Below are 21,165 nucleotides of genomic sequence, written 5' to 3'. Positions count from 1 at the left end.
CACCACTGCCGCTGCCCTGTGCCAGAGATGAGGATATGTGGTCCTCTAGATGTTGTTAGAGATGCACCTTGATGAGAGTGATGATGGGAGTTTTGAAAAACCTGGAGAGCTACACATACTTAAATCCTGCCCTGCTCACAACTGATAACCTATTTAGTTGGCATTTGTGTATATTTTGCTATTCTTGAGAATGTTGTCCCGGGGGCTTGGGAAGCCTGAGATCAGCCGTTGTGTAAAAACTGGGAGGAATACTGATATTCAGACTTCAAAATCAATTTGATTGTTTTCACATAAACAAAAACATAACAGAAAGCAATTTTACAATGAAAGATATAAAAAGCCTGAGACTTTGGGACCAAAACCTAACACTTAGCGATGATCCCTTATGAGGTCATGGGGAGTGATGTTACAACCATGATATAACAAGGGGCAGCCCCTGATGATGTCATTAAGCATGATACACTATGCATCAACCAAATGTATGTAAGAAATGCCATTCGAATAAAAAACATTGTCTAACAAAAAATGAACACATATGCACACACTTTTCAAGACATTGCTCATATCCTGAGATTCCTTCATCCTGTGGACCACAAAAGAGGGTGCAAACCCCAAGACTCAAGCCCAGGCCTTGTGATCTTGGGAACTCTATATGCAATGGTTTTTCTACTGATCCTCGCAAGTTCAATTTCAACCTCCCTTTTGAAAAGCAGGTATATTTCAGCAGTATGTTTCTTCTTAAAGCTAACAACAAGTAATTCCACAATTTTTTTTCCTTCTGTAAAAAAGTATTTGGAAATCATGCAGTTTTCAAAGGTTATTTGCAATTCAGCTCTTATTTTGTCCAAAATGTACACATCCTTGCTTTGCACAGAAAGCAGCATTTCCTGTGTAGGAAATGATTTTATGTGCAGAAAAGTATCTTTCAATACAGACGTATTAGTCCCGGTTCATAAGCTTTCTGTGCAGAAAATGCTGTTTTCAATGCAAATCAACTATGTGCAAATTCTACACAAAACAAATTCCCAATTATAGCATTTTCTGTTCCAAAATTAAAACACGTGCATTATTTTCCACGATACAAATGCTGTCTCCTGCACAAAAATAACCACATGTGAATTTTGCTCAGAATAAGTACCAAACTACAAAAAGTCTCATCATTTCAGGATTCTTGTCATCAGGGTTTCTTAGCACTTGAAAAACATATTTTTCAACCATTTTATTTTCCATCCCTAACTTTAGCAGATGTTTGTAGTTTGTAATTGTGTGTGTGTGCGTGTGTGTGTGTGTGTGTGAGAGAGAGAGAGAGAGAGAGTAATCTGTGGCTTTAAGTATTTGTTTTATATAGAATGTTGGCTGTACCAAGCTCTTAAAACATGAAAGAAGGAGCAGATGACAGACCGCACATACAATTTGACTTTTACTTCTTTTTTTAATTTGTAATGTTTTTATTATGAATTCTATGTATACACACTAAACATTACATCAACTAGACCTTACATCAATAAATCATTAATCACACAAACATAAAATTAAAATATATCAATGTTCTCAGGTTGCCATATTTGTTTTCATTATAATAAGGATATATTTAATATTCAAAGTTTTAACAAGTCTACTTTGTTTAAGGTTAGTGTGTCTTTATTTCCTTCCTTCCTTATCTATTTTATTCTACCTTCTTCTATTTTCCATTTCCCTCTCTCTATAACTCTTTCTATCTTCCTTCACCCTCTTAATTCTATTCAGTCCCCTTCCATTTACTTGCTATTCTCCTTAATATCTCTCCCTTTATAACTTCCTTCTCCCTTCTTCCACTTTTAATTCGACGTTTACTTCTGATATATATAGATTTCACAAAAATGAGAACGTGGAATCATAGAATCATAGAGTTGGAAGAGACCGCACGGGCCATTCAGTCCAACCCCCTGCCATGCAGGAAATCTAAATCAAAGCATCCCTGACAGATGACCATCCAGCCTCTGTTTAAAGACCTCTAAAGAAGGTAAAAAAATGAGTTCCAAAGTAATATCTATCTCTCAATTTTGCTAATTAATAATAGCATGAATTAATATTGTAAGTGTTATTGATGACTCCTCTACTGATATTTTTCACCATGTAAATATCCAAAGAAATTACTCCCAGAGATAATGTGTTAACATCATTATCTCAAAATTGACTTGGAGCTGCAGTTGAGTCCTATTCACACCTGGGACTAAACCCCATTGCACTCAACAAAACTCATTTCTAAGTAGATATGCCAAGAAATCAATTGTTAGATTCATGGATGAGGAATTAAAAAAAAAAACCTAGAGTGGGGCTCGAACTCATTCTTATGTTAACTCACATAAGAAATAAGAAAAATAAGGAGATTAACTGTGGAATGTCCAGATACCAAGGAATGTCCAATATGCAAGTTTCATGTTATAAAAAATAATAATAATTTTAAAAATCCATTTTTCCATCTTATGATAAAATATTCCAAGTAAATCGGGGAAAGAACTGGGAAACAACAAATGAGTATTATTTTTATTTAGTTAGTTATATTTTTATCCCACCCTTCCGCCACATTGCTCATGGAAGGACACATGGTCCCATCTGATACCCCTGTTAACCTCACAACAACCCTGGTTATGATGAGTAAAAGGTAATGGACTAGTCACTCATTGAGTTCATCACTGAGTGGATTTCAAGCTTAGTTTTACTTCACCCTCATTTCATATTTACAGGGCAAACTTATGCATATCTAGTTTTTGTGGGTTTTTTGGGCTATGTGGCCATGTTCTAGAAGAGTTTCTTCCTGATGTTTCACCAGCATCTGTGGCTGGCATCTTCAGAGAGTCTCTGAAGATGCCAGCCACAGATGCTGGCAAAACGTCAGGAAGAAACTCTTCTAGAACATGGCCACATAGCCTGAACAACCCACAAAAAACTATGGATGCCAGCCATGAAACCTTCGACTTCACATTATGCATATCTACTCAGAAACAAGCCCCATGATGTTCAATTAAGCCTACTTCCCAGTAAATGTTACAAGACCGCAGCCTTAGGAAACTCTGAAGTATTGGAAAAGTGGGAAACTACCCCCATCACTCAACACAAATGGCACACTTATAGACTAAAAAACATTTTACTTTTTAGTGGGATCCATCCTAGCTGACAAAAAAAAAGTCAGCTAACAATCCAGAAGAAGCAAAAGTAAATCAGAGGTTATTGCAACTTTGAAGCAAGGTCCCTGATGAATTTGGGAGCAATATTGTTGCTTTGTACTGGCTCTGTGTAAAAGCACTGTAGCAAATTAATCATGGTACTTGGCGGATGAAACAGATGGTTGTGGGTGGTTCATGAAAGCCAGGCAGTAGGGTTCCTGGTACTGTAGATAGTGAAGTACTATCTGCTGCAAGGATGCTCTGAAAAAATCCCTTTGTGCCTAAATATAATCAAGCTCTAGTGATATTATAGTTCAAACCAGTCATGCCTGCAGATGCTTTTGTAAAGGTCAAGAATAATGTGGAAAGGCAATTTTCTCTCTCCTTCTTTAAGTTAAGGGTGAGAGATTTCATGTACTACATCCATAGCCAGAGGTCAATAAACATGGGGGGGATACTAAATCTAAAACACTGAGGAAGTAAATGTTATATGTATCATACACATTTCACAATATAAGCCAAAGAACAAAGATTTTGGTGAAAATGCTATGTTTGCCATAAGTGCACTATAAATAAGCAAAATAAGAACAATGTCCCACTTACACTGAATGAGTCTTGAGGGAACGTTTTTAGCCAGATGCCTGTTTTACAATTAGCAGAAGTTATGTTGCATTAGAAAGTTTTAAGGATAGAATCTAATTTATTATAGGGTTTTTTCCATTGCTATGCCATGTGCATTACTTTTCTTCTCACTCTTAACCAATATCTTCAGTGGATTTCTAACTTAATGGAGAAAGGTAAAGCTGAAATATGAAATGTTCCCCCTGCTATTTTGAGTAATAGCTATTTCCATATTTTTACTTGTTAGATAACAGATAGAAGCCATCAGAATATGTCTATAATAGAACTTTGTACACATTATTGAGTGAAAGTCCCATTCCTGCTAAAGGATATAACTTCCAAGTCACGACCACAGCTTGAAAATAATTTGTTAAAAATCACTTTCCTATCCCTAATTCAGTAAAATTCAGCAACAAAGTTGAAGTTCATTGTTTTAGTCATTAAATGCAACAAGTGAGGCTGCCTGACTTACTGGGCCAACCAATTTGCAGCAGGGGGAGGGGGGGTGCTAGGATGCTGCTGCAGCTTTCTTGCCTGACCTCAGCAACTTCTCAGGAGGTGCCAGGGCCTTGGAACATCTCTAATTGTCTGGGACCTTTGGCAGGCAGGACTTCCAGCACTTGAAGACTACAATTCTCAGCATGCACCAAGAGATGGAAGTGGGATCCCAATTGGTCTGGCCACCGGAAGTGGTGGGACTTCCACCCTGCCCCATTAGTCCTGGTGGCCAGAAGGGGCAAGAGCTCCGGCCCCCCTTTTGATTAGTTGGGGGGCCTATTTAAGGCCACATGGCCAGGACAGATGCCATTCTTGGCTTGGATCTCCCCACCCTCCCACCCTGGTTGCTTCTGCAGGAGGGTTGTGGTTCGCTGTCACAACTTTCTTGGGGTGGTAGAATGGGTCATGTATCTAGTTGGCATGGCTATCTGTACTGCGGATTACTGATTATTGAGAGTTGCATGGGGACCCTGGGTGCTGGGATGGAGGAGTCACCAGTGCAGGGAAGAACTCCTTATCAGCATCCCCTGACATTCAGTGATCCCTTTGTTATTCCTGGGCCTGGCCATGACCAGGTAATGTGGTTTATCAATCAAAAGTCAGGTTGGTCGTGCCAAATCTGGACCCATGCCTTGGGCCAACCCCACCTGTCAGCTGAACTTAATGACGTTGTGGCCTTTTCCTTCCATATGGTTGTCTGTGTGTGTTTCTTTCCTGTGACTATCCTTCCCTGCAATATAAATTTTAATGATTACTCAGTTGCTATTACCATAATTGAGAAGTGGCCATTTTTTACCACATTAACTTACTCTAAAGTATTTAAAATTAACTATCTTTATCAGCAATCATAGCAATGAATGTATTGCATTGCTGTCTCTTAATGGTTAAATAGCAATGAATTATATTTATTTAAATGATTTAACATTATTATTAGTGCTTACTTTAAAATTTCAAGTCTGGATTGATAATCCCACTCGAACTAAACATGCTTAAAACCCACTGAAACCACAGGATGAGTTAGTTATTGTTAACCTGAGACTCATCCATTTCCATTGAATTTGAGTGCTTCTGAGTTTTCATTGGATTAAAGAGACTATCAGTGGAAAGGCCAAGGCCTGAATTGTCTCAGCAAATGGTGAGGATAAAAGCTGTATTAATTCTGTAGAAAATGACAGAAACTAAAAACATTGGACAAAATAAATGCAAGTAGTTCTGGTTAGATTGGAGCATTCCATTTATTTTGTCCAATTATTAGGAAAGAGTGAGCAACAAAAGGAACAAAGCAATTAGTGACTGTATTAATAGATCCTCCACTGAGTCTAATAAAATAGTTCTCTGTTTTGACAAATTAATGATGTCTTTTCAGGAATTAAACAGCAAAACATTTGTTCTGAGTATGATTTTTAAAAGCACAATATTTTGCTGTTAAAGTATCATATCCTGCATGAACAAAATTGTATGGCCTGCATCCTATTAGTAGTTCCAAGTGGATGCACTGAAGCAATTGCTGACTGGCGAGTCAAAATTTACATATTTTCTATTGCAAACAAAAATCCATCAGTGATACCTTTATTGGCCAATCGAAATGCACAATATACTTGCTACAAGCATTCGAAGCTCCATGGGCTTCTTCATCAGGCAAGATGTTACAAATCAAACAGGGGGGGAAAAAACAATTGAAGGTGTTAGTCAGATGCCTGCATGTCATTTCAGTCATTAGTAAAGATGTTATTCTGGGGAGGATATCTTTTGCAGGCAGCCTCCTCCTTCTTCTGGCCATGCGGCAATAGGGAGATTTTCAAAGTCTAGGAAATCTGTTTGCATCTCAACAGGGATCCCTCTTTTGCAGTCCAATATATTTCCATTCCAGTGAGGTCACAGGCTCTTTGTAGGCAGAGAACAATGGATTCCTCAAGAAGTCACCATGTTTTTGCATCAAGAACATTTTGGTGGTATAGAGGTAAAACATGCTAATTCAGTCCAAATGTAAGAAGAAGAAAAAGTTGTTTTACCTTGGTTGAAGGTCCCAGTCCACAGGCTATTCTTTGTGGTTCCCCTGTTGCAGCTACATTGTGGTATTTCATAATACACAAAACATACAGGCATGGTCTGTTCTACTTGGGACTACCAATAAGATTCAGGCCCAAAACTTTTAAAATAAAAAACCAAACCCAACGCTTTAATTAATTGGCTACAATAGGCATCACATAAATTCTTCATTACCTACCTGCAAACATTTTTGATTACATAGCAGAATAAACCTTTGTCTATCTTAGAGTTCATTAGTTATCAAACTTCACCCAGGTCATTTAAATTATTAGAGTTCATTACTTATCAAGCTCCACACAGGTCATTTCAATTATTTGCACATTCAGACACAGGTACTATTCCTGCAAAGGTCTTATATGTCCAATAATGAAATTAGTCTTAGAGATACTCAATGTTTTCTTCTTAACTGATGCACACCATTTTGACATACTCGTTAGGAGCGAGGGGCAAGGCGCGTCAGGAAGTACCGCCCCTCGCACGTAACGACGGCGCCCCATAGGGCCCGTCTGGAACACGCCATAGTTTATTTACCTGCTGTATTGTTCCCAGAGGAAATTTATATTTCAAATTCTTGGACCACGATTCTAAAATGAACCAAGTTTTTATAGTGTTTTGAACAAAGGAAACTATAAATCACATTTTCATTGGTAACATTGAATTAAACATTTACACCCCAGTATATTTATTGGATATCCTAGCATATGTCTCTATCCCACATCAATCAATCGTTTATCTATATGTTGCGTTTCACTGTCCTCAAACTGTTTATACAGTACAGTACTTCCTTTTATTTGGGTTAAAAATTCAAATCTGGAGCCATTCAGAGTTGTTTACATTCCAAAACAGAACATTTGACATGACCTGGAATAACAATCCTTTGCTCTCATTTCAGCTCTCGGGCATAAGTAAAATTCTAAATTTTAACCATGCTACCACACTTTTTCTCTGTATACCCTTTAGTCTATGGCCATAATAAAGGGCCGGTACACACCGGTAGCGAAACCCCAGCCCAATTTGCTTTGCAGCGTTGCCACAGCAACCAAACCGCAGGGCAACACTGCGCAGCAAAAAAGAAGCCGCCTAGAGTAGTTTCTTTTTTGTGGTGTCATAAGGGCTGTGACACAGCCCTATGACACTGCTTCCTGTAAGAGACGTGGGCACTCAGACACACACACGTGATCTACATGCCCCCATATGCGCAGTGTTTGGTAGAAGCTGGGATTAGTGACAGCAGCTCACCTTATCACATGGCACTTGGGCCTCAAATTGTTGACCTGCTGATTTTGCAGTAGTCGGAGTCAGCATCTGAACTGCTGAGCCACCACGTCCTGCGTAATTCCCCTTTAAATCAAATAATGTTTGTGGCCAGCACAACATCTTTTGAGTCTTAACACTCATTCCACAGCTTTGTACTATGTTAAAAGGTATCTTAATATAGTGCATACATATAGCATCATAAGTATAGTAACATATGTAAAGAGATCTTGTAGTACCTTTGAGACTAACTGAGCAAAAGAATAATAACATGCAAAATCCACAAAACAGTGATACTCACATGGCCAGAAGGAGGAGGGGCCAGCCTGCATGAACATCCCTCTAACACCACCTGACAAAATGCAGGCTTGTGACTAACATCATATATATATATTTTTTCTCCTGTATGATTTTTAACATCTATCCCTGATAAAGAAGCCAGTGGAGCTTTGAAAGCTTATAACATGTATTTTGGCATTTTGGTTAGCCAATAAAGCTAACGCTGTTTCGTGCATTTTGGATGTTATTGTACTTTGCTTCATGGTCAACACAGCTTTCCTTGGATATGAGCAAACAAAACAGTAGCATAAGCTTTAGTAGATTTGGTCTACTTCTTCAGGTGCATGGAATAGCCATAGAAATGTAAAATTTGTAGGTATGATGATGAAGTGACAAGTTCAATGTTAACTCTGGTCACTGAGGGACAAATGCAGGAGGAAAGATGTTGTTTAAGGCCAGGGTGGGTTGGTGATCATATGACTGGTGGAGGGAATTTTTTAATGTAACATGTGTGAGCTGGGAACCAGAAAGGGAATGTGATAAACTGGGTAAGAGGCTGGGGTGTTAACCTGTGTTGTAATATATGCGGTGTGCCAGAAGGCCATTGTCTCTGTTCAACCCACTGTTAATGAACTGGAGTTTCTGGATATTTCCAATTCAACTGTTTCTTTTTTTAGTCTTCCTTTGGAGTGTTTTTGTTCAAGGAACACTATCTTCAGGCTATAACATAAATAAAGTATCATCTGTCCCAAATCTCTCACCACCCACCTTTGTTACAACAGCTTTGTAACAAAAAAGTCATAATTCTATTAATGACATATGTAGATATAATTCCATATCAAAACTGTGTACATCTTTTTATGGTTATTGTCAAAAGAGGCATCCAGCAACAGGAATGGGAAAAAGTCATTTCCTGGCTGGTCAGGCACAATAACATGATGGCAAGATTTTTTTTACAGTTTTTGACCAGGATTTACATATCCAAAAGCTTTACAGGGAATTGATCTACCCAGAAATACATGTGTGAGGATCATGTTGGGGTTTTTGCACAAAAACCCCACATTCTATTCACCAAAAACACTCAAAGAAACAGCTACAATCTGTTAAATTACATAGCTATGCATATACCTAGCTACATAGCAGAGAGGCTAAGAAACCCCTTTACTAAATTGCAAAGATGTGTACTGGGGCATCAGCAAGAGCGCTCACTATGTACGAATTGATATGCACCAGTGTTCATCAGGCACTCTGCTAGCTCTGCTAGAGAGTAATGTTACAGCAGCCCTCTACAGGATATGGATGTTATACAACTGCACAATTTTGCAGTCGGTCCTCCATATCATTGGATTCAAGCATCCTCATCTTGAAAATAGTTTTAAAATATATACATTCTAAAAAGCAAACCTTGATTTTGCCATTTTATATAAGGGATGCCATTTTACAGTGTGATTCTATTTAATGGGTCATAAGCCTCCACAGATTTTGGTATCCATGGGGGAAGGGATCTTGAAACCATACCCCAGAGGATACCAAGGGCCCACTGTTATTCTCACACACATAGTCCACTTATGAAGACAGGATGCTGGCACTTGTTTTCAGATAGTCATGTGTTGAGGTTTTGTCTGCAAGATTGCTGTTCTCTGTGCAGAAAAGATTGCTGGTGTTGTGCAACATACTTTTATGCATTTTTGTGCAAGACTGCAATTTTTTCCACACAAAAAATCTTGTACAACAGCATTCTCAGTAACATATGTTAATGTTGTTCCGATGGGAGGGAAAAATCACAATGATAATTTGAAGAATTAAACAGGATCAATATAATTGAGTAGAGTTCAGTTAGAATTAAAAAGGTAGATAGCATGATTGATATTAGTAACCTAGGAAGTCATCATGTATGTAAAGAAGCTAAATATAAAGATTTTATATGATGTATTGGATTATATTTTATATAATGATAGTATATGTTTGTTTTGATATGTTTTTAAAATGCTTAATAATTTTTTAAAACAAAAACCAGCATTCTTGCATGAAAAAATCTTGCCAAAAATTGCAGAAAAATTAATGAGCAATCTGAAAGCCAGATGGAGTTGTGTGTGTATATGCAAAATTGCAGTTTTCTGCCCAAAAATTCTAGTACAGGTAGTTCAGGAATCCTGTTTTAGAAAGTGCTGGTTTTGGAACAGGTGCTTGTTGTGCAGCATCCATGCAAGAAGTGGAACTTCTAAAAAGAGGCACATGGGATTTTGTACAACAATCACATAGCCTTTTGGAATATGTAATTTGCATAGAGCCAACATATGCCCTATTCTATGATGTCATCTACAACATTGAGCCTCACTACTTGGCTCTTTAGAAATTTTGGACTTCAGTTTGCATAATCCCTGACTACTAGCTATAATGGCTTCTCAGCACTGAAATATAAAACTTCTGGAGTAATAGAAGTTAAGAACTACTGGTCTAGGGGAAAATCAGCCCAGGTACTGGAGCAGTTTCCATGTGATTTGTTCATTCTCAATGCATTGAATCTGGTACTTGAAATCTGAGAAAAGCATTGCCCATTTTTACCAAGTTCAATTCCCAATGCTCTTGGCTATGAGATCCCAGATTAGCAGGATTAGCTCATGGACCAGATCTTCCTCCCCAAACATAACAAAATGAGGCATAACCTCTCCCCTTACTTAGTCCATTAACTGCCACTAGCCGAATCTATCTAATGAATTTCTAGATATGGAGAAGCTGTGCAGAATTGGATAATGGGCTGACAGTATAAGGCAGCTTCATAAGAAATATCCTTTATTTGGAAGAGCATAAATATTAAGCACTTAGCATGTTAGCTTACAGCTCCAGTGTGACCTAGAACTGTTTGAAGCTTTGCATAGATGCCTAATAGCTTTATTAATCTTGCACGAAATAGATTTCAAGGAGCAATTGAGAGGTTTTCCATTCGCCAACTTTGAGCTATGAGCTGTTAAGCATTTGGCCAGTTGTTTAATAAGTACTTCTAAGCTCTTAGATGCTAGAAGAAATGGAGGGCATAATGAGCCATTGGCCAGACCTGAGGTTTTGGAACATTTAGCCACTTTACAGAAGCACTATGTTGATAATAAGAGACTTTCAGACCTCTCCTTAAACAATTTTAATTTGTCAATATTACACTCTATACAAATGAGATTTGCAGTGTGGAGTCCCATTCATCATGCCCTTTTTCAAGATATTCCATTCCATTTCCCCTTACTCTCGTCATATGTCTCCCCACACACACACACACAACAATCAGGCAACAACTTATGACCACTGAACATTCCTTGATTTCACTGAGCTGCTTTCATTACTCACTCGCTTTAGATTTTCTCTTTCATTATAAAATATTTTTTCTACAAATCTTGGCCAAAGTCTTCTGATACCTCCTATGCAAGATTGGTGTCATTTTCTTTCTTGTCTCTTCTTTAAATGTAGAAATATGTCTAAACAATTATTATTACACACCCTTAATTCATCTCTTCCAAACATTGAAACACTAGTGCTGAATTAGCAACTCCACCTCAAAACTGTAGAATATGAATGGGAATGGGAATAGGAATTACAAAACTAGAAATGGGAAGTGCAGCTATGATAGAACAAGACAAAATCCTGAAGCACAAAGATATAGCACTGAATACTAAATTTAGAATTGTCTAAACCATTGTTTCCACCATCATCATGTATGAATGTGAGAGCTGGACAGTGAAGAAAGAGGACAGAAAGAAAATCAACTTATTTGCAATGTGGTGCTGGAGAAGAGTGCTAAAGATACCTTGGATGGACATTCAGGCAAACAAATAGGCCCTAGAACAGAAAGACTGAACTTTCCTTGGAAGCCAAGATGACTAAATTGAGGTTGTCATACTTTGGCCCCATCATGAGAAGACATGACTCATTAGAAAAAGCAATAATGCTAGGGAAGGTTAGGAGGCAGTAGAAAGGGAGGAAGACCACAAGCCAGAGGGTTAGACTCAATCAGGAAAGTCATGGTCCTGAACCTACAGAACCTGACCAAAGAGGATGAGAATAGGAGGTCTTGGAGATGGTCCACTGAGCCTGTTAATCTGGGATTCCATAACCAAAGGCAGCAGGAATTGAACCTGGTGGTTTAGATACCAATTCTGATTATTGTTAGGTCAGAAGGTTGGCATTTGAGGCCCAAGTGGCGCATGATGGGATGAGCTCCCATCACTAGTCCCAGCTTCTGCCAATCTACCAGTTTGAAAGTGCAAGTAAATAAATAGGTACCACTTCAATGGGAAGGTAACAGCATTTTGTGCAGTCATGCTGGCCACATGACCACAGAGTCATCTTCGGACAACGCTGGCTCTTCGGCTTAGAGATGAGCACCACCCCTTACAGTCGGTTATGACTGGACATTCATGTCAAGGGAAAACCTTTAACTTTTTAAGCATTATATCCCTTATCAGATTTCAAGTATCAGATTCATTGCTCTGAAATTTCACAGGGTCACCATGAGTCAAGGTCAACTTGAAAGTAGTTAACAAAAAATAACATGAATGTTATTTACTTCCCACATAAGTCTTCTTTTGCAAAGCAGAACAGAATGGAAGGATATACAAAAACACTGATTCCCTAATACAGTACATTCATTCTCATCCCACCATTAATCTGCAGAAGAAAGCTAAAGTGATCCTCAAAAAACACAACCTATATTTTAAGTCTTGATTTTTTTACAAAGCTATGCAATAGGATAAGGAACAGGATAGGTGAAAGTTGATATATTGCTTCAACTTCACTGAATTATCTGAAATAACAACAGCATAAAAAAATTCTGTGCTAGTAAATAAATAACTAAACACATCTTGAACTAAGCTGATACACAATACAAAGAAACAAAATGCAGCAGCTGCTAAAAAAGAATCTAATCTTCACATCCTTTCGAAGTTTCCTGGCATTTACTTTTAAATGATAAAATGCCTGGAAAGAACAACATCTCTTTAAGGCTTTTTGTACAGACGGCAGAACATAACAGGTTTGCCTAAACCATCAAAAGACTTAGCAAGAAATGTGAACTCCCTTTTATTCTTCTGACTTTGTGCCGGAAGCACCATCTCCCAAGCTGTCCTACTTCTCCTAAGGAAAATAAAGGTAGCCTACTTACATCTGATTGTTGCTCCAAACTAGCACACAAAAACAATTTTCAGAAAGCTAGAAGCAAAAAGACTTTTTGCTCAGGAGACATTTGACGGTGGCAGTTGGCTCCAGAAGCAAACCTCCTCTTGGATTCATCATCTGCATGATACATGCTTCCTATGCATTTGGTAAACAACATGACATATGATAAAAAAAATCAGCCTTGAGAAGTGAAGGGGAAATAGTGCTGGTTCATGAATCAATCTTAGGAGGCAGTGGTCTAATCCAAAGCCCATTTAAGATTGAAAGCATTCATTCTGAAGCATAACTATAAATAAAAACCAGGAATCTATGCAGATTTTGAGGGGAACACAAATCCCCAGACTGTCTAGCATGAATCATGAAGTTTTCAAGTCAAGGTGAGGAAGTAGCTGTTCTGTGGTACGTCAAGTCAAAATTTATTAAGTATTCAGCTATAATATATTACATGGTAAAATATTAAACAATAGAAGAAAAAGGAACCCTTTCAAAAATAATAGAACAGAACCTGACTGAAAAATTCAAAATGAAATATAACTAAAGAGAAAGCAAAGATAACTTTGCATAAAAACAGGTTGCCTTACCAGTATGAAACCCATAAATGTAACTGATTTTAAAGAAATAATAATAATGGGCCAATCCTATGCTTTACTTCAGCTCCTTGAACAAGGATGGATTATTACTAGGATCCTGACTACTTCACTGAGCTCAAAGATACTCCAGCATAGGAGTATTATGGCACTGCATTACATTGTGCTGGCATAAATGCAACATTGACATGACATCACAAATGTACAAGACAAAAACAAGCCATGTGGGTGGTGTGGCTGAGGCACTAAGTTAGAAACCTCTATTCACTAATGCTACCACTAACAACAATTTGTATCTGCAAAAGCAGTGACAGCAACTTGTATTTCCAGCTTGTATCTGCAAAAGCATGGTGCTGTATTTTGAGTGTTGGACTGGGACTCTGAAGAACAGGGTTCAAATCCCACCTTGGTCATGGAAACCCACTGGGTGACCTTGGGTAGTCAACACTCTCTCAGCATCAGAGGAAGGCAATGGCAAACCCTTTCTCCCCAATGTTGCCACAAAAACCCTATGATAGGTTCACCTTAATTGGTGAACTAAGATGATCGCCATAAGTCAGAAACAACTTGAAGGTATACAGCAATAACAATAATCTGCAAAAGAAGTGTATGATGCAAACCCACTCTACTGCCATCAACCAGAAAGCCTGAAATAATGGCCCATGCTACCTCTGTATCCATTCTTAAAGCTGTGATAGAGAGTAGCATAATGATCAGATCTGCAGTCTGTCATGCAATGCAGTTAGCAGTACAGCTGCCCCTTTGATCTCACCAGGGATCCATTCCAGATCCCCCCCAGTGAGTTCAAAAACTTGCCTCATAGGCTTGAATGGGGGGGCATCCCATTAATGTTAATAGCAGTTACCCCTCCACGGATTTCCAAGTCTGCACATTTCAAGTCCGCGGACGTGGAGGGGCGACTGTATATAAGCCAAGAAAGACATCAAGGAATACCATATAGCTTAACCTTCTTGTCTGGACAAATTTGAGGAGACAAAAGAAGTCTGGTAGAGTAAAGTACAAAAGTCTAGTGCTCAGAGTATATTTGATGCCTCCAGGATCAAATGCCATTTGCTAGGAAACACAGGCAGGAGGGTGCTATGTACTCATATTCTGCTTCTGGGCTTCCTAGAAACACCTGTTTGCTGACTGAGAGTAGAATGCATATCTAAGTAGGCCTTTGTTCTTGCATCACTGTTTCTTATGGTTGTGTCTACATTATGCTGATATAACATTGATGCAACCATAAGCTACTAGCACAGTGGACCCATAAGACTATTATGCCCACAAGTAAAACAAGATTCCTGGACATAAAAACTTCTACATGCTACTTGTGGTAAACATGGGCATGCTTTCTAAGTATGGGGTGTTTGAACACATACTCGTTGCTCTGATTTAGAAGATACCAATTGTGTGTTCTAACCACTCCTGATACACTTTCAAATGTATGTTTGTTCCTTGCTCAGAGACCCAGTCTATTCACTTTGCCTTCCAGTTATAAGGAACCTTTTGCCAGTTTTCTTCCACCACCCTCCATTTTTGTACCATCTTGAAGGTATGAGTAAAATCCAAGCTTTGTTTCTAAGACATCCATATCATCCAGGAAGGGACAAGGCCAACTTGGGGGTGGTTCCCACTTGCGATTTACAACGCTTTAAAATACACCGGTATCAGTTAAATCGATTCAAAATAACCCTGGTCTTATCCCGCATTCTGAATCGCTTTTTTTTCTTCTTTCTCATTTACCAATCGATTCGCTTTAAGTGATCCGCTTTCGTTCCTATTCAAATAAAACGGTGTATATATAAATTGGTTTTAGCCTTATTTCGTTCCCACTCACCATTTTGGGGCTGTCAATCAAAGCAACGTCATCATAACGTCACTTTTAAATTTCACGGTTTGTTATAAAAGAGCCAATGAGGAGGCGCTTAAAGTGCCTATGAGTCCTGCAATTATTCGTGGGGAAGGATGGTGGAGGGAGAGAAAACTGCCCAAAGCTCTTTTGCTGCCTTGGAAGAAAGACCCCAGGCTGGGGGAGGCTTCTGGCAAAGCGAATTTGGGGAGCCCAAGCTGTTTCCAGAGAAACTATGGGGATGGGTTTTGCAGGACAGCATCCCCTCTTCATGTCTCCCAAGACAGCCAGGGAGAATCCCTTCAGAGAGCCCAGAGATCAATGGGAGAGGTTTCTGGCAAAGCGAATTTGGGGAGCCCAAGCTGTTTCCAGAGAAACTATGGGGATGGGTTTTGCAGGACAGCATCCCCTCTTCATGTCTCCCAAGACAGCCAGGGAGAATCCCTTCAGAGAGCCCAGAGATCAATGGGAGAGGCTTCTGGCAAAGCAAATTTGGGGAGCCCAAGCTGTTTCCAGAGAAAATATGGGGATGGGTTTTGCAGGACAGCATCTCCTCTTCATGTCTCCCAAGACAGCCAGGGAGAATCCCTTCAGAGAGCCCAGAGATCAATGGGGGAGGCTGCTGGCAAAGCGAATTTGGGGAGCCCAAGCTGTTTCCAGAGAAACTATGGGATGGGTTTCACAGGACATCATCCCCGCTTCATGGCTCCCAAGACAGCCACGGAGCATCCCTTCAGAGAGCCCAGAGATCAATGAAGGAGGCTGCTGGAAAAGCAGGGAGGGAGCACTCTTCCCAAAAATTCTCTTTCCAGGGTTGGAGGAGAAGGCAGATTCCATTTGAGAAAGAGAGATGGAAAGGCACTATCCCCCCCCCCCCCCGCATTTAATCAGAGCCCGTCCCTGCCTGGGCGAGATCAGAGCCCAAGCAGGCAGGGAATGCCTCTTCGAGAGGAGGCTTCCCTTCCTGCCTCTCCTCCGTTAGAAATGGGCTCTCCCCACACAGAGGGGAGGTTGCAATCCACCGGGGGAAGCCTTGTAGTTCTTTGGCAGATGCAGCCGCTTGAGCAGCTGGGACTTCAGGCGCTTAAAGCGCTGAAGAGATTAAGCGCCTGTAAACCATTAAAATAAAAAATAAAAAAAATCCTTATCTCTTATTGAAAGACCACAGCGGACAAAGGGGTGAGGGAAGCAAAAATGGCGACAGCCACGACGGATGGGGACAGAAAGGGCGACTCCCCCCCCAAGCCAGCCCATCGCGCTCCGCTCCTCCCATCCAGCTAACCCAATTTCAAAGGCTGTCGTTCCTATTTCAATGCTCCGATTCCTATCCCGATTCAAGGAAAAAATGTAGGTTCGACCCTTCTATTTTTTTAACCCACATTAAATGACGAAAACACGAATCAAATTTATAAACCGCTTTACGATTCGAAGTGGGGACGATTGCGGGTTGTTCTAGAACTGTTCTAGAGTTAATCCGGTTTCTAATAGGAACGCCTCACCTTGGATTTGATTCGGGAACCGGCGTATCAGCCAATGAGAACATCCCCTTGGTATTTGCCAGAGTATATATTTCCCTGCCACACAATCTTCTCTGGATTCTTGTACAAGCTGCACTTTGTTATTGAAAAGCTAATGGTGCCTTAGTGCAGGGGTAGGCAACCTGCGGCCCGCGGCCCGGATGCGGCCCGGCGAGGCCTTGGGACCGGCCCCAGCCCGGTCCTGCCGCCAATTGCCGCCGGGGCCTTTGGCCTCTCGTGCGCAGGGGCAAGGGGGGCAATTGTCTATAGACACCTCAGAAACATGCATTTATATTAACATTTTTTTAAAAAAATCAGCAAATTTTTTTGCGTGTCCTCCACTTTTTTAAAAAAAAGTGTCCACCATTTGAAAATGTTGTCCTACATTTGTCCCGGTTTATTTATTTATTTAAATTTTTAAAAAATTATTTAATTATTTGTTTTTTGGCTTCGGACCCCCAGTTGTCTGAGGGACAGCAACCCGGCCCCCAGCTCAAAAAGGTTGCCTACCCCTGCCTTAGTGTATTGGTAACTCATAAGAAATAACTGATGCAGTTCAAATGTTCCATTTTGAAAGATGACCTCTTCCTTTACAGTAGACCTCTAGGAAAGAAATCCTTTTATCTTTCCATGTTGGCATAGGTCATATCTATATTGTATCATCATTTTATTTTATAATTGTGCTTTTTTTTCTCTCACTCTCACACATGCATGGTTTTTATTTTCTAGACAACTACCTATGCAGCCTCAGTCTAAGGTTTCTGAGAGTGTTCTTCTCTTTTTGCACTGAATAATTTCAATAGGTGCAGCTATTATCAGCTAAAAGTATTATGCTGTACATGCTCCCTAAACAGATATTAAAGATTAGGTATCTCTCTGAGGTGGGGAGAAGGTAGCAACCCTAATTTAGCACTAACACGGGCTGCTGCCACACTGCAGAATTAATGCAGTTTGACACCACTTAACTATCATGGCTCCATGCTATTCAATCCTAGGATTTGTAGTTTGTGATTGCACCAAAGCTCTCTCACAGAGAAAGCTAAATATCTCACAAAATTACAGATCCCATAATTCCATAACATTGAGTCATGTCAGTTAAAGTGGTGTCAAACCATTAATTCTGCAGTGTTAGATGCAGCCATAGGTGAATGTACAGAAATTAAACCCAAGGTTTTGAAAGTGAAGTTTCATTAAAAGTGTATGTGCATTAAAAAGTGCATTATTGTTGTTAATATTTTTACTGAAGTCAAATGAAAGCCATTGTCAGTTTTTTAAGCAACCCAACAACAATGTGAAGTACGTTTGCTGAGAGGTAGTCATAAATTCCAATACAGAACAGAGATCTGAACTTGGATCTCTTGGTTCCAAGTCCAACACTTTCAATATTATTCCATATTTGTTGTCTCTGAGGAGTCACCATAGAAAATTGAAACTAATAACTATTAATGTAGTGAATTTGCATACTTAGAATCTAAATTAATAATTTGTATAATGTGCAAATTTGGTATCCAAATTTGAGATACTAGAATTTGGCAACCCTAACTAAATTTAATGTGGGGTGTGGGGGGAGCCTTTCTTAGAAATTAGCCAGAGGGAGAAGATACAATCCATGCAGACTAAGGAGATAAGAAAAAACGGTCCCAAGGCCTTCAGCAGTTGCCCATCCTTGGCACAGAGGGACAAATCTGCAGTACTGGTTTCCCTCACATTTTATTAAGTAAACAAAAACAGTATCTGACAATCCCATACCTGAAGACATTGTTGACCTTCCTGACTGAAAGATTCTGGGAGATGAAGCCCAAAAAGTAGCTTTTCTCTGAAGAAAATTACTTTAACATCACTGTGCAAGATAGGAATCTAGATTGTAAATTCTGAGAACAATTGCAAGCTGCATTTACCAGATCATAAAGCTTCCACCTACAAATGATGAGTCACTGAGTTGCCTCAAAACTGCTTTTGTAACATTTTTTACAGCATATGTAAGTATGGACTGCATTTTACTCAGTTTGCCAAAATCAAATCTGTTCAGAAATCTGTCTATATCTGTTGAATGAAATATACATTGATTTATTGAAATGCATATTGGGATTGAGGAGAACTAACATATCAATTATATTTGGTGGTCACAGATGTTGAACATTAATGGTATAACTCTACTTGCGACAATACCCAATATCTGAAGTGGGCAGCTGCAGAGATATTTGGATCCTGCCCCAAGAGTGAAACAAGTGTTATCTGAAATGGTCTGAAGTGAAGCAGAATGCTCCTAAAGCTTTTGCTCTTCTTTCAAATGGTATTTTTATAGTATTCTTCATCTCCCCACCCCACCCCACCCCACCCCACCCCACCCCACCCAAACAATACATTTCTAAATCTCAGATGAAACACAGGGATGAAACAGTGGAATTGATGTGGCTTTATGATTGACAGCTGTAGGTTTCAACCAAGGATCTCCACTCACAATCATATGGGGAAGAACATTGAAGCAACATACCAAATATTAAATCGGACCATTGTTACAGTCTTCTCAGAAATCCTTCACAGGCTGACTTTCACATAAATGGCAAGGCTAAGAATGTCTGTGAAGTAATAAGTAGTTGCATGACCCTGTTATTCCTGCTTAGACAATTCCTTTCCTACAATTATTTCCTATATTTTAGTCCAGGGGTAGGCAACCTTTTTGAGCCGGGGGCCGGGTTGCTGTCCCTCAGAAAACTGGGGGGCCGAAGCCGAGGGGGAGCTTCCACCCTCCGGGGGTGGGGACGCATATTGGGGGTGGAGCTTCCACCCTCCATGGGCGGAGCTGCATGCCAGGGGCAGAGCTTCCACCCTCCGGGGGGCAGGGCTTTCTCTGCTCCCTTTCCCAACCTCCAGCTGTCTGAGAGACAGCTAGAGGTGGGGGGGTTGGGAGAGGGGGGTGACAGGCACGCGCCTGCTCCTCCTGCCCTTCCTTGGCCCCCAGCTGCCTCTCAGAGACAGCTGAGGACCAGTAAGGGCCCGTGAAGGGCAGGAGAAACAGGCGCGTGGCCCCTGCTCCTTTCCTCGGGGCTTTGCCAGGCCTGAGGTGTCCTCCAAAGGACACCTCAGGTCTGCCGAAGCCCCATGGGTAGGAGGAGGAGGACGAGGCTGGCGGCCCCTGCTCCTTTCCTCGGGGCTTCGCCAGACCTGAAGTGTCCTCTGAAGGACACCTCAGGGCTGCCAAAGCCCTGCGGGGAGGAGGAGGCTTGTGCCCGCCCTCTCCTCCTCGGTCCCTTCCTTCAGTCGAAAAGGCTCCAAGGGGCCCTTTCGGCCGAAGGGGAGGGAGGCCGAAGGGAAGGGCTTGGGCACCTATCCCAGGCCCTTCCCTTTGGCTCTTCCCTTCGGCCTAAAGAGAGGTCTGGCGGAGGAAAGACCGCCAGGGAGGCCAGGACGGCGGCCTTCCAGGCCCTGGGCTCCGTCAGGGGCCCTTCCCTCCACCAGACCTCCCTCCAGAGAGAGAGGTCTGGCGGGGGAAAGACCGCAAGGGAGGCCAGGGGGGCAGCCCACCGGGCCCTGGGCTCCGTCAGGGGCCCTTCCTCCGCCAGACCTCCTTCCGGAGAGAGAGGTCTGGCGGAGGAAAGGCTGCCAGAGAGGCCAGGCTCCATCAGGGGCCCTTCCTCCACCAGACCTCCCTCCGGAGAGAGAGGTCTGATGGAGGAAAGGCCACGAGGGAGGCCAGGGGGGCGGCCCACCAATCGGCGGCAATCGGCGACAGGACCGGGCTGGGGCCGGTGCCAAGGCCTCACCGAGCCGGATGTGGCCCGTGGGCCATAGGTTGCCGACCCCTGTTTTAGTCCCTTGCATCCCAGTTCTTGTTTGGTTTGTTTCTGTCTAACTTGAGTAGTTAGCATGTACTAACTCTTTCTGCTTCCCCTCTTGTTCAGCCTGAACTACATTTTACTTAAATTCAGGTTAAAAAAAAAGCTTGTGCATGCCAAAGAATATAGGATATGCTTGACTGTTTTTGTCATTGTGTTGTGTATACATGCACAGAGAGAGAGAAGGGAGGGAGAAGGGGAGAGAGAAAGAGAGAGATTTGTTGTGTGCCTTCCAGTTGGTTCTGTCTTATGGTGAGCCTATTATGGGGGTTTCTTGGTGAGATTTGTTCAGTGAGGGCTTTGCTTTTGCCTTCCTCTGGGGCTGAGAGAGTGTTACTTGCCCAAGGTCACCCAGTGAGTTTCCAC

The 21,165-nt window shown here is 41.1% G+C and overlaps 1 long non-coding RNA gene across 1 annotated transcript in view; it reads right to left on the bottom strand.

Annotated features, from left to right (window-relative positions):
* The window catches only part of LOC149312880 (uncharacterized), a 109,733-nt gene extending 96,658 nt beyond the window's left edge, over positions 1-13,075 (bottom strand). The window contains exon 1 of the long non-coding RNA XR_016281440.1: positions 12,994-13,075. This is a non-coding gene — a long non-coding RNA (uncharacterized LOC149312880). The remainder of the gene's footprint in view (positions 1-12,993) is intronic.
* Positions 13,076-21,165: the final 8,090 nt, after the last annotated feature.

The sequence above is a fragment of the Sceloporus occidentalis genome, unplaced genomic scaffold (genome assembly GCF_023333645.1).
Source record: "Sceloporus occidentalis isolate IW3139 unplaced genomic scaffold, rSceOcc1.0.p SCAF_5, whole genome shotgun sequence".
Lineage (NCBI taxonomy): Eukaryota > Metazoa > Chordata > Lepidosauria > Squamata > Phrynosomatidae > Sceloporus > Sceloporus occidentalis.
Note: the sequence above shows the minus strand (reverse complement) of the source record. Positions and strands in the feature narration are given on the sequence as shown.